At 36.1% G+C, this 15,065-nt stretch overlaps 1 non-coding gene across 1 annotated transcript; it reads right to left on the bottom strand.

Moving 5' to 3' along the window:
* Nucleotides 1–11,200: 11,200 nt before the first annotated feature.
* LOC124972715 (U6 spliceosomal RNA) lies at nucleotides 11,201–11,305 on the bottom strand. The gene has a single exon (XR_007106508.1). It is a non-coding gene; the product is annotated as a U6 spliceosomal RNA (small nuclear RNA).
* Between the last annotated feature and the right edge of the window lie 3,760 nt (nucleotides 11,306–15,065).

Genomic DNA, 15,065 nt, shown 5'->3' on the forward strand with positions numbered 1-15,065 from the left:
CAGTCTCTAATCAGATGGAGAATAACTTTGTATTCAGAAAGTACTATAGGAATGGGCTAATATGTACTATAATGAATTAGGACAATATATGGTGGAATGCATTTTGAGGATGTCAAACTAGCATGGAAGAAGAGCAGTGAATATACAGGAGAACTTAGAAACACGGGAACACACACCTATAACTTTGTTCAAAGACCTGGAGTTGACCTAATATGCTACTGGTGTGATATCTTTTAAGCTTGGACAAAAACAGCCTACTGGAACTCTTTTGCTAGAGTATTGAGGAATTGGTAAGAAGGCCAAGGGGGTAGGGGTATAAGAAATGATTTATTGTGTGAGAAGAGAGAACTTGTCTCTGAAATATTTTCCCTAGGAGGGAAGAGAAGACAGTGTAATGATAAGGAAAGTATTGATGAAAAACACTGACATTTTTTAGTATCTCAGTGTTGGCTTTCCTTGGTGAACCATGACTGGAAGTAAACTATATTACAGTGGGATAATGATATTCCAGGATAGTAGGACCAAAGAGACAGCAAAAACCTCCAGGCACAAAGGAATTATCTTTGCCCTAATAGGAGGCAAGTTCAGATTAGAATCAGGTAATTTTGATTGACTAAATTCTGCAGCAATGACTGGTAGATCATAGTATTCTAGGGTAGGTATTGAAACAGGTGACTGGTGTATTACTTCTTATCTACAAAAACAAGATGTGACCTGGTTAGCCAAATCTGATGTTACCATCTGCAGTGGAAAATTATGGTCTCCTACCAAGTTGAAGATAACATAGTACAAGTTGTCCTGCTACTAAAGTCGTTTGACTCAGCATATCTGATAGTACTCACATCCTTTATAGCACTATCTATGGTGAATAAGAATGTATTGCAACGGAATTCTGAGGTTCCTATAAACTGTGTGCCATGTAAAAAATAACTCCTCGTATACTGTTAAGGCTTAATACATAATAGAGTGTCTAATTCAATAGACAGCAAATGACTATATGATAGGAACTGCCAATCATAAGCTGTGCATCAAAAGATTCACCAAGTGTTAAGGTGCAACAGACTAAACAGCAGTCCACCCCATTTTGGAAATGATACCTTTGGTATCCAGCCTGATACAGCACAAATAAATCAGCAGATTGCATAAATCTCTGTGACACTGACCATTATTGCGATGATGTCCCTCCCTCTATTCAATTCTATGGGCTCATGGAGTAGGAGGTGACCTATAACCAACTAATGGAAGAGGCACGTATCAGACCTGGTGCACAGATGTCAGCATTAAATGTTGATGATAGATGTACATAGACAGCTGCCACACTTGAGCATCAGTTGAAAGTAGCCCTAAGGAATAGGGTTAAAAGGAAAACTCCCAATTGGCTGAATTGTGAGAAGTACACTTGGTAATGAACTTTGTTTGGAGGGAATTGGATGAAATGGTATCCTGGACTGTGGAGAGTAATTTGACTGATATGTTCAAAGTCTTGGAAGAAGAAGGATTAGAAATTGAATACATGAAATCTGAATAAGAAGCTTGTGAATGGAACTATAGGAATGGAAGCAAGTCACATATCTGTGCTTCATAATAATTGTCAAGAGACAATTAAGGATGTTATGGATGTTGAAAAACTCTCTTTAATTATCTTAGTTTTAGCACATGGATCCATGAATTGTTGTGGTGACAGAGAGGGAACCTAAGCATGAGCCAACAACATTGGTTCTCTCTTTCCAAGGTTGATCAAGTTATTGACATCACTGAATGTATAACTCTCCAAGAGCAACATCTGATTCTGTGCCCTCAGTTTTGCACCCTCCTTCAAGGATACCATCCAATCACTTGGATCCTCATTGAATACACTGCACCCCCTTTCTATTTGAGGTTGCAGCTATTGATCCCAGTGAAGATGGATACCAATTTCTATTCCATAGAATCAAGTAGCACTTGCCCATAGTAGTGTTCAATTTAATGATGCAAACTTATTTGACTTTTCTTTCTTGTTCATTACTCATTTTACTCATGCTTAACTCACCAAATTCACTTGCCAAATAAGCTATTCACATGGAAACCCTTGTACCAGGCTTTCTTTTTTGGATTCTCAGGTTAAGATGACCAGCAATTACTATGTATATATTTTATAAAATATAAATACGTAGTACATAACAATAATATATTAAACATTTTAACCATTCACATATGAAAACTATTAAAAGTTTAGAAGTTTTTTCAGTTCTAGATAAGATGTAGTACACAGATTTCTCCTGCTAAAATCAATAACCTACATTTTCACTTTAGGGAATGGAAAATAAGAGTATATTAAATCAAAAACAAGCAGAAGAAAGAAAATATTAGAGCAGAAATCAGCAAAGCTGAAAACAGGAAAACAATAGGACAAATCAATTAAATATAGAACTAGTTATTCTAAAAGACTGAAAGTTTTGTTAAGACATTATCCAGGGAGCTGGGATTGTGGCTCAGTGGTAGAGCATTTGCCTAGTATGTGTGAGGTACTGGGTTCAGTTCTCAGCACCACATACAAAAAAATAAATTTTTTAAAAAAGTTCACCAATGCTGATTTTAAGTCCTTTGGGTATAGGCCAAGGAGTGGGATAGCTGGGTCAAATGGTGGTTCCATTCCAAGCTTTCTGAGGAATCTCCATACTGCTTTCCAGAGTGGCTGCACTAATTTGCAACCCCACCAGCAATGTGGGGTTTTCCCCACATCCTCGCCAACACCTATTGTTGCTTGTGTTCTTGATAATCGCCATTCTAATCAATGTTCATTGCTGCTCAATTCACCATAGCCAGATTGTGGAACCAACCTAGATGCCCTTCAGTTGATGAATGGATAAAGAAACTGTGGCATATATATACAATGGAATATTACTCCGCCATGAAGAATGATAAAATTATGGCATTTGCTGGCAAGTGGATGAAATTGGAGAATATCATGCTAAGTGAGATAAGCCAATCTCAAAAAACTAAAGGACGAATGATCTCGCTGATAAGCGGATTAGGACGTATAATGGGGGGTGGGAGAGGTTAGCGTTAGGGTTAGGGTTTGGTTTAGGTTTAGGGATAAGGAGGGTGGTAAGAATGGAGGAAGGAAGGACTGTATGGAGGGAAAAGAGGGGTGGGAGGGTTGGGTTTAAGGGAAAAAATAACAGAATGAATCAAACAACATTGCCCTATGTAAATTTATGATTACACAAATGGTATGCCTTGACTCCATGTACAAACAGAGAAAAAACATGTATCCCATTTGTTTACAATAAAAATAAATAAATAAATAAACATGAAAAAATGCATAAATGCATTCTACTGTCATGTAAAACTAATTAGAACAAATAAAAAAGTATCTTAACTAAAAAAAAAAGTTCACCAATGACTAACAAAAATAATTTTAAAAAAGACATTATCCAGGAAAACCAAGAGAAACACAGAAGAAACGAATTATCTATATCAGGAATGAAAGATGGGACATCAGTACTAGTCCCATGGACAATAAGGGGTCATAAGATGCTATCAACATCTTCATACACACCAATTTAATATCTTAGATGAAATGGACCAACACTTCAAATAAAATTAAAGACAAATAAATGCCATTTTATTTTATGATATATCCCTTGAGTGCACTTGATATTTAAACACAGGATTCACCTTTTTGCATGAAAAGGCACTAGTGTCATATAATAAGCAACAATAATTCTAAAAATTAATGTATGTTTTTAAGAAATAGCAATTGAATTTTTTGCTTCATTGATAAAAACTTGATTTTTCTTGAACTAATTCCTGAATTTCCCCTATTATGGGTATTTACTTTTGGAAAAAATTCTGAAATGTCAAACCAATGACAGAGATGCCTTCAGTGCTTTCTTACATATTATCACCAACATCATTTGCTTCTGCAAGAGAATTTCTGTAATAAAAATATTAAGTTAATGCATTAGCTGTATGCAGTCTACATGTGAATAAAATCTCAGCATGTAATAAATAATTTTGTTAGCCTTAAACAAGATTTTTCACACTACACAATCCCTGAATTTCCCTGTACATTTTAGAGTATCCACTCATCAATAGTTGCATGGTTTCTTAAAACAGTCTTTTTGCCATCCTCATAACTAATATTGAGTGGATCTTCATAATATAGCTATGTGCCCCCCATGCGGAAACCAGCTGGAGTCATTAGATTCAGGAACTGGCTACTCTAGATTTACGGAGCACTCTTTTATGAGTCTATTATCTCAAATGCATAGTCATTTGTCTTAAAGCAAGCAAGATTTAACATCTGGCTTCATACAATAGTTTCAATTGGTCCCAATAATACAAATGCTGACTGGTAACTGGTCATTCCGAGCTGCAAGAAGGAGTAAATGGACAAAAATCTGGGAATTCAGAGATGGGTCACAGAAAAAACTTCCATTTGGCTAAATAAGATGATTGTCCAAATATAAAATTTAAACTGTTAAAAGTTTAAATATGAAGTCAAAGAATTATTTATCTTCAATTGAAATGAGACTTTTGTGTGAAAAACTGTTTGAAAAGCTAGTTTAAAATGATGTGGAAATAAATGCTCAGTGCTTGGATGGGACTGCATTTTTATCTCTTGGGTGGTTCAACTGCATGCAGCTCATTTGTGATAGAATTATATTTTTCATAGTAATGACTATGGTAGTTGAAGATATAACATCCTTGTTTTATGGGAAGTAGGAAATATTTGTCCTGATTTCCCCCCTCAACTTTTAGAAGGTCCCTTAATCAAAATTATATTGTATTTTCTTTTTTTTATTGTAATCAAATGGGGTACAACTTATTTCTCTGGTTGTAAAGGAAGTAGAGTCCCACCATTTGTGTAATCATACATTTACATAGGGTAATGGTGTTTGATTCATTCTGTAATTTTTTCCTTCCCACCCACCTTTCCCACCCCTCTTTTCCCTCTATACAGTCCCTCCTTCCTCCATTCTTGCCTCCCTCCCACTCCCCATTATGTATCATCATCTGCTTATCAGCAAGATCATTTGTCCTTTGGCTTTTTGAGATTGGCTTAGCTCACTTAGAATGATATTCTCCAATTTCATCCATTTGCCTGCAAATGCCATAATTTTATTCTTCTTTATGGCTGAGTAATATTCCATTGTATATGTATACCACAGTTTCATTATCCATTCATTAATTGAAGGGCATCTAGGTTGGTTCCACAATCTGGCTATTGTGAATTGAGCAGCAATGAACATTGATGTGACTGTATCTCTGTAATATGCTGATTTTAAGTCCTTTGGGTATAGGTCAAGGAGTGGGATAGCTGGGTCAAATGGTGGTTCCATTCCAAGTCTTCTAAGGAATCTCCACACTGCTTTCCAGAGTGGCTGCACTAATTTGCAGTCCCACCAGCAATGTATGAGTGTACCTTTTTCCCCAAATCCTCGCCAACACCTGTTGTTGCTTGTGTTCTTGATAATCGCCATTCTAATTGGGGTGAGATGGAATCTTAGGGTGGTTTTGATTTGCATTTCTCTTATTACTAGAGATGTTGAACATTTTGTCATATGTTTGTTGATTGCTTGTAGATCTTCTTCTGTGAAGTGTCTGTTCATTTCCTTAGCCCATTTGTTGATTGGATTATTTGTATTCTTGGTGTAGAGTTTTTTGAGTTCTTTATAGATTCTGGAGATTAGGGCTCTATCTGAAGTGTGATTGGCAAAGATTTTCTCCCACTCTGTAGGCTCTCTCTTCACATTGCTGATAGTTTCCTTTGCTGAGAGAAAGCTTTTTAGTTTGAATCTATCCCAGTTATTGATTCTTGCTTTTATTTCTTGTGCTATGGGAGTCCTGTTAAGGAAGTCTGGTCCTAAGCTGACATGTTGAAGATTTGGACCAAATTTTTCTTCTGTGAGATGCAGGGTCTCTGGTCTGATTTCAAGGTCCTTGATCCATTTTGAGTTGATTTTTGTACAGGGTGAGAGATAGGGGTTTATTTTCATTCTGCTGCATACAGATTTCCAGTTTTCCCAGCACCATTTGTTGAAGAGGCTGTCTTTTCTCCATTGCATGTTTCTGGCCCCTTTGTCTAGTATGAGAAAACTGTATTTATTTGGGTTTGTGTCTGCATCCTCTATTCTGTACCATTGATCTTCCTGTCTATTTTGATGCCAATACCATGCCGTTTTTGTTATTATTGCTTTGTAGTATAGTTGACGTTCTGGTATATGATTATATATTTAGAGGAACCAGGAAATTCCACCAGAAAACTTTTAGAACTAATAAGTGAATTCAGTAGAGTAGCAGGATATAAGATCAATGCTCATAAATCTAATGCATTTTTATACATAAGTGATGAATCTTCAGAAAGAGAAGTTAGAAAAAATATCCCATTCACAATAGCCTCAAAAAAAAATACTTGGGAATAAATGTAACAAAAGAGGTGAAAGACCTCTACAATGAGAACTACAGAACACTAAAGAAAGAAATTAAAGAAAATCTTAAAAGATGGAAAGATCTCCCATGTTCTTCGATAGGCAGAATTAATATTGTCAAAATGGCCATATTACCAGAAGTGCTATACAGATTCAGTGCAATTCCAATTATAATCCCAGTGACATACCTCACAGAAATAGAGCAAGCAATCATGAAACTCATCTGGAAGAATAAGAAACCCAGACTAGCTAAAGCAATCCTTAGCAGGAAGAGTGAAGCAGAGGGTATCACAATACCAGAACTTCAACTATACTGTATTTTCTATCAGATGGAGTTTTAGTTAGCTTTTGCATTGCTGTGACCAAAATACCCAACAAGAACAACTTAAAGGAGGAAAATTTTATTTAGGGCTCACAGTTTCAGGTGTCTCAGTCAAAGATGATCAAATCTGTTGCTCTAGGCCCAAGCTGAGGCAGAACACCATATGGGAATGGTACAGCAGAGGAAAACTTCTCAGCTCATGTTGGTGTCAGGAAGCAGAGAGAAAAAGGGAAAAATGGGAAGGGCCACATGGAAGATATTCCATTCCAGGGCCTGCCCCTAGGGACCCAACTTCTTCAACCACACTCCACCTGGCTACAGATACTACCCAATCTATGCAAACTAGGATGAACTGATTAGGTACCAGCTCTTATAATATAACCATTTTACCTCTGAACTTTACTATAATAACAGGACCTTTTGGAGTATACCTCATATCCAAACCACAAAAGATGGGTAACTACCCATTTTCCTTTCACCTGATAAGCTATTGTTTTAAGAGAAAGACATACATTCTGCCAAGATAATTGGAAATAAAAATTATAATACATTTCAAAAACTTATAGTACATTATACACATTTAAAATGTTGATTTCATCATTGAATGTATAAGTTAAAAATATATTTATTTGAGTGGAGTCTCTGTAATTGTAGAGTTGGGAATTCCAAGGATATGTCAATCCACTAAAGCAACAAACATGCTAACAAAAAGAGTCAGAATTAACTTTTCTGAAACTCTGGAATCTACAGAAAAATTGGCAATAGTAAACAGGATGCCCTTGGAAGAATGAATGGAAAACAAAAATGTGGTATATATACAATCATGCTTCATTTAGCAATGGGCATGCCTTCTGAGAAATACATCATAAGGCAATTTCTTATTGTGTGAACATTGTAGAGGTACTTATTCAAATCTAGATAGTATAGCCTACTACATACCCAGGCTACATGTATAGCCTATTGATTCTAGACCATAAAGCTGTACAACATATTATCCAGAATATTTTAGACAATCATAACCCAATGATAAATGTTTGTGTATCTAAACATATAGAAGGCATACTAAAAATATAATATAAAAAGTTAAAAAAGATACATCTCTATAAAGTACTAACCATAAATGAAGCTTGCGGGACTGGAAGTTATTCTGTGTGAGTCAATGAGTAATGAGTGAGTGAATGTGAAGGCCTTAGACATTACTATACACTACTGTAAACTTCATAAACACCACATACTTAGGATACTAAGTTCATAAAAATGTTTTTTCTTCTTCAATAACTTAACCTTAGGTTATTATAACCTTTTTACTTTATAAACTTTAATTCTTTAACTTCTTGATTCTTTTAATAAAGTAAAACTTAGTTTAAATTATGAACATATTATACAGTTATATGAAAATATTTTTATCATTCTTATTCTATAAGGTTTTTCTATTTTTAATTTTTTCCTTTTTAAACTTTCTCGATATAAATGAAGACAACACATTAACATAAGCCTACAAAGAGTCAGAATCATCAATATCACTATTTTCAATTTTCACATGTTGTCCCAGTGGAAGGTTTTCAGGGAAAGTATCACACATGGAGTTATCAATCTCCCATGATAACAACTTTCTAGAATACCTTCTGAAGGACTATTCTGAGGTTGTTTTGTAGTTAACATTATAGATATATATGTATATATATTCTTTATATATAAATATTCTATTTATATATTCTATTTATATATGTGTTATATAAACAAATAGGAAGCATATTCCAAAATTTAAGATGATAAAAAGCATAGTACCATTTCAAGATGGTTCATTAATGGCACCAAGAACTTGTCCCCTAGTCAGGCCTGGTGGCACATGCCTATAATCCCAGCAGTCTTGGAGGCTGAAGTAGGAGGATTGTGAGTTCAAAGCCAAACTCAGCAACTTAGACCGTAAGCATCTCAGTGAGACACTGTCCCTAAATAAAATATGAAAAGGACTGGGGATGTGGCTCAGAGATTTAGTGACCCTGGGTTCAACCCCTGGTACCAAATATTTTTTGAAAAAAGAACTTGCTCCCTTCTTTACAAGAGAAAGCCAAAACAATTGGAAAGTAGTTGTATACCAAGGTTTGTGACTATTATAGAATTCTGAAATTCAACAGTGGACAGCTAGAGACTTGGAGAAACACAGAGAATTTGATAGTGGAATAGAGGGTGAGGCAGAGCACCCCAGCACTGCAGAGGATGGGGACAGAGGTGAAAGAGGGAGATTTCAGTGCATCCCACCATCACAGGAAGCAGCAACTTCTAGAAAATAGGCCTGCATAGCAAACTGACTTTGGAAATGTTCTCTATACTTTCCAGAGTGTTCTCATGATACTGTAACACAGAACCATCTTCAGAAGGTCTTGTCTGAGTTTACTGCTCTGGGAGTCAAAGGCCCCTGGATTTTCCTGTTTCTATGCCTCTGTGGCAATGTTGCTACCCTGGTTCAGTGGTTAGTTTGGCTCTGGGAGTTTCTGACACAAATCTTCTGAGAATTTTATGTGTTGGGAAACCAGACTGACATGTAAGGGAATAGAGGAGACACTTCCCCTGTAAAACTTGTGATTTTGGAAGATAGTTGCTGGAGTCTGGGGTAAGAAGCAGAAGCAATGTCTCAGAACACTAAAGTCATGGGTGTTGGATTAGCACAGAGCTGTCATCACTTCCTCAGCACAGGTAATTTTGACACCATAGCATCTTCCAGTCCTCAACATGTTCAGTACAAAAAGCACCACAGTACTTGACACACTGCAGCATTCCTACATCAGCTCTGCCCTTGGAATGCACAGCACCAAGGACATAGGAGGCAACCAGTGCTAACCAAGATCCACACTTCCTGCAAGTTTGGTGACGTGCTACAATGTTGGAATATTCCCTGCTCTCAGAATATACAACCAAAATAAATCCATATTAAAACTATCTGGGGAGCTTTGAATTCCATCCTAGCTCATTCTGGTGTACAAGGGAGTTGAGAGGTATTTCAACTATTTCCAGCTACAAACTACTCCCTTTAGTCACCTGGTAAGCAACACAAAGGAAACAAGGGGACAAATAATCCCCAGAATTTGCTCTCTATATGGGGTATGTAGCCTAAGAAAACAATGAAAAAAACAACTGATCAGAAACAGTTGCAAACACTTTTGCTGCACAATCAAGCACCTTGGTGGAAAGGAAATATTTATTTTTTATTGATTTTTTTGTTAACACTGTTTTATTTATTTTTGTTGTTTTTAGATATACTTGACTGTAGGGTATATTTTGAAATACATGGAGTGAAACCCATTACAATCTTGATCCCATTCTTGTGTTTGTACATGATGTGGAGTTATACTGGTCGTATATTCATATATGAGAATAAGAAAGTTATACCTGACTCATTCTACTGTCTTTCCTTTTGCCATCCCCTCTCCCTTACCTTCATTCCCCCTTGTCTAATCCAATGAACTTCTATTCTTACCTCCCTACCTTCCCTTGTTATGGGTTAGCATTTACATATCAGAAAAAATATTTGGCCTTCGTTTTTTAGGATTGACTTATTTCACTTAGATGATATTCTCTAGTTTCATCCATTTACCTGCAAATGCCATAATTTCATTCTTCTTTATGGCTGAATAATATTCCATTGTGTATATGTACCACATTTGATTTATCCATTCATCTGTTGAAGGGCATCTAGGTTGGTTCCATAGCTTGGCTCTTGTGAATTGATCTGCTATAAATACTGATGTGGCTGTGTCACTGTAGTATGCTGATTTTAAGTCCTTTGGGCATAAACTGAGGAGTGAGATAACTGAGTAAAATGTTGGTTCCATTCCATGTTTTCTAAGGAATCTCCATACTGCTTTCAATAGTGGTTGCACCAATTTGCAGTTTCATCATCAGTGTATGAGTGAACCTTTTCCCCCACATCCTCACAAACATTTATTGTTACTTATATTCCTTTCTGGTGGAGTGGGTACCAGGGATTGAACTCAGGGGCGCTGAACCACTGAGCCACATCCCCAGTCCTATTTTGTATTTTATTTAGAGACAGGGTCTCACTGAGTTGCTTAGTGCTTCGCTTTTGCTGAGGCTGGCTTTTAACTCGCAATCCTCCTGCCTCAGCCTCCAGAGCCACTGGGATTACAGGTATGTGCCTCCATGCCCGGCTGTTGCTGTGTTCTGGATAATTGCCATTCTCACCGGAGTGAGATGGAATGTCAGTGTAGTTTTGTTGATCATTCGTATTTCTTCTTCTGTGAAGTGCACATTCAGTTCTTTTGCCCATTTATTGATTGGGTTATTTGTGGGGGTTTTTTTGGTGTTTTTTTAATGAGTTCTTTATATATCCTGGAGATTAATGCTCTATCTGAGGTGCAGATGCTAAAGAATTTTTCCCATTCTGTAGCTCTCTGTTCATGTTCTTGATTGTTTTCTTTGCTGTGAAGAAACTTTTTGGTTTAAAAATATGGAATGCTTTACGAATTTGTGTGTCATTCTTGCCCTGGGGCCATGTTAATCTCTGTATCATTCCAATGTTTAGTATATGTGCTGCTGAAGCAAGCACTTAACACTCTTTTTGTTCATATATGTTTTACTTTCTTGCCTTTAACTTTGTTCAATATTTAATATTCTCTTTTCTTCTTTTTTCCTTTTTATTCCACTTCTCACCTTTATCCTGCCTTTTTCTATTTTTTCATTTCTCTTTATGATTTTTAACTTTCCTCCTTACTTTTTCCTTTTTGTTTCTTTTTTTTTTAACTTTTCAGTTTATTCTTCATTATTTTTGGCTTATTATTTTCTGTTTTTTTTTTTTTTTTTGGTGGTGTTGTGATTGATGATGTTTTTATTTGGTTTTTACTTTATTTCTATATCTGCTTTTCTGTTTTGTTTTGTTTTTATATTTCTGTGCAATGTTGAGGACTGAGCCTGGCACCTTGAGTACATTAGATGGGTACTCTATCACTGAGCTCAACTTCCAGCAGAACTCAGAGAATCTGGACCTTTTCACTCTAAACATGACTTACATCTGTTCAAACCTTGATGGATATTTCAAATTAAAGAGTAGGGGCCCTGGCATGGTGGCATAGGCATGTAATCCTGGCAGCTGGGGAGGCTGAGGTAGGAGGTTTGCGAGTTCAAAGCCAGCCTCAGCAACTTAGCGAGGAGCTAAGCAATTCAGTGAGACCCTGCCTCTAAATAAAATACAAAATAGGTCTGGGGATGTAGTTCAGAGGTTGAATGTCCCTGAGTTTGATCCCTAGTACCCCCCCACCAAGGAAAAGAGTAGGGGAGATAAAACCCACCAACCATAGACCTGGCCCCAAATAGATTATAGCTAGAGAGGGCCTAAAATACTGCTCCTGGACATTCACCCCCATATGACACAAGCAGAGTGGAATAACACTGCTTGTTTTGGACATTGCATCTGTGAGGAATCTCAGAATAGGTTGCTCCCATACCCTGTCAGTCCACACACTAGTGACAAGATGGGCGTAATAACTGCAAAGGGTTTACTACATATATACTTTTGGCTATACTACACCGGCATGGACTACCAGAGATGCCCCACTCTTGCAAGACCTACAGAGAAGAATGTCTCTCAGGCTTCAGCACAGTACATATAAAATTGGAAGGGCTATCCATTCCAACTGATGCACAAATATCAAGATAGAAACACAAAAAGGGCAATGTGACACCTCCTAACTTCTCTAGTAATTGATTCCAAAGATAGCAACGTGTATTAAATGCTGGAAAACAATTTAAAATAATGATTTTTAAAAGCTCAATGGATTCAAAGAGCTGAATAAACTAAGGAATATAATGCAGGGCATGAATGACCAATTTTATAAGGAGATAGAGATTTTGAAAAAAAAAAACAGAAATATTGGAAATGAGAAGTTTAATAATTTATATTAACAGCTCAGTTGATAAACCTAACCAATAGACTAGAGCAAGTGAAAGAAAGAATATGTGGATTGAATGCAAGATTAAGGAATTATCACATTCAGACAGTAGTAAATAAAAAAACAGTAGTCCCAGCAAATTGGGATTCTGAGGCAGGAGGATAACAAGTTTGAGGTCAGCCTCTGCAATTTAGTAAGACCATCAACAATCTAGTGAGAATCTGACTCAAAAAAAAAAAAAAGAAGAGGTAGGGATATAGCAGTTACACCTCAGTGGTAAAATATCCTAGGGTTCAATCCCCCATGTCAATAAATAAATAAGAATAACAAAACTACTAGATCTCTGAGTCACCATTAAAAAGACCATGCCTATGCTAATCAGAATAGACAAGTCGAAAGCACAGAAAACCTATTCATCAAAATAATATCATAAAAGTTCATAAATTTTGGAAAAGACATGGACATCCAGGAACAGGATGCTTAAAAACCCCAAATAGACATGACCCCAAAGAACTTCTCCATGACTTATTAAACTTCAAAAGTACAAAAAAGAATATTAAAATCTGCAAGAGAGAAATTCCAAGTCACATTTAAAGGTAAAGTTATCAAAATGACATCAGATTTCTCATCAGAAACTTAAACAACCAAGAAAGAATGAAATAATGTATTTCAAGTCCTGAAAGAAATCAACTGACACCCTAGATTACTATCTTCACTCAAATTATCCTTCAGAATCAAAGAAGAAATAAAGATCTTCCAAGACAAGCATAAACTAAGGGAATTTATAATCACTAAACAAGCAGTATACATAAGGGAACTGTGCAACCAGAAGAAGAAACTGTCTAGAAATGTACAGAAAAGGAATCAGCAGAGTCAATGGACAACTCATGGGAGAAAATATTTGTAAACTATACATCTAATAAAGGTCAATATCCAAAATTTATATGGAACTCAATAGCAAGAAAACAAATAAACCTATTTAAAAATGGGCAGACTACCTAAATAGATATGTCTCAAAAGAAGACATACAAATGGCCAATGGGTATATGAAAAGGCAGTTCAACATTGCTAAAGATCAGGGAGATGCAAATTAAAGCCATGAAGATATATCACCTGATACTTATTAGTATGAAAATTACCAAAAACACAGAAGATAACAAATGCTGGTGAGAATGTGAAGAGAACACTTGGTTGTAATGTAAATTAGTGTAAACCATTATGAAAAACAGTAAGGAGTTTCCTCAAAAAAATTAAAATTAGAATCACCATATGATTCAAAACTCTTATTTCATAGTAAATACCCAAAGAAAATAAAATTACTTTCAAAGACATATCTACCCACCCATGTTCACTGAAGCATTTTTTACAATGCCAAGAAATGGGAACGATGTAAAAGTTCATTGATGAATGAATGGGTAAAGAAAATTTGTTGTACATACACAATGAAATCCTATTATTTGTGACAACATGGACGACCCTGGAGGACATTTTGCTAAGTTGAATAGACAAGGCACAGTAAGAGAAATAATACATGATCTCACTTATACAGAAAACATAAAAGAGTTGACTCACATAGAGAATAGAATGGAGGTCGCCAGGGGCTGGGACTGAGGAATGCAAGAAGAAGATGTTGATCAAAGATCACAAAGTTTCAGTTATGCAGAATGAATAAGTTGTGGAGATCTATTGTATAGAATAGTGATTATACTTAAAACAATGTATTTTATACGTGGAAATTGCTAAGAAACTATCTTAAATGTTCTCACCCCAAAAAAGTCTGAGGTGATGGATATATGAACTACCATGATTTAATTGTTTCACAATATCTATATATACATGTGCATGTCATAACATCACATCATATACTGGAAATCTATACAATTTCTATATATGACCTGCACCTTAATGAAGCTGAGGGGGAAAAATGAAAAGGGGAGGCATAAAAATGAATCACAGTGTTTCAATGTAAGAAAGATTGTCCATCATTGCTGGTTTGAAAATGTAGGATGGGAATCTGGAGAAGGCAAGGAAATTAATTTCCTCCGGAATCTGCAAAAAAGAACAAAATCCTACCAACACCTTGATTTAGTCCAGTGAGACACTTATCAGACTTCTGAATGATGTAACTGTAAGATAATAAATTTGCATTGTTTAAAAAATTATCCAGGAATACAAAACACTTCCTCACCCTGGCAAAAGGCATCTAAGGAAAACTCACAGCTAATATCATACACACTAGTGAAAGACTGAAAGTTTTCCACGGAATATCAGTAACCAGGCAGTAATGTTTGCTTCCATCAATTCTATACAACACTTTACTGAAAGTTCTACCCACACCAATTAGTTAAGAAAAAGAAAAAAATGGATTCATGAATGAGTCCCCTCCCCCCCACTAATCCACACTTTTACATAGTATGGCTC

This window comes from Sciurus carolinensis, chromosome X (assembly GCF_902686445.1).
Source record: "Sciurus carolinensis chromosome X, mSciCar1.2, whole genome shotgun sequence".
Taxonomy (NCBI): domain Eukaryota; kingdom Metazoa; phylum Chordata; class Mammalia; order Rodentia; family Sciuridae; genus Sciurus; species Sciurus carolinensis.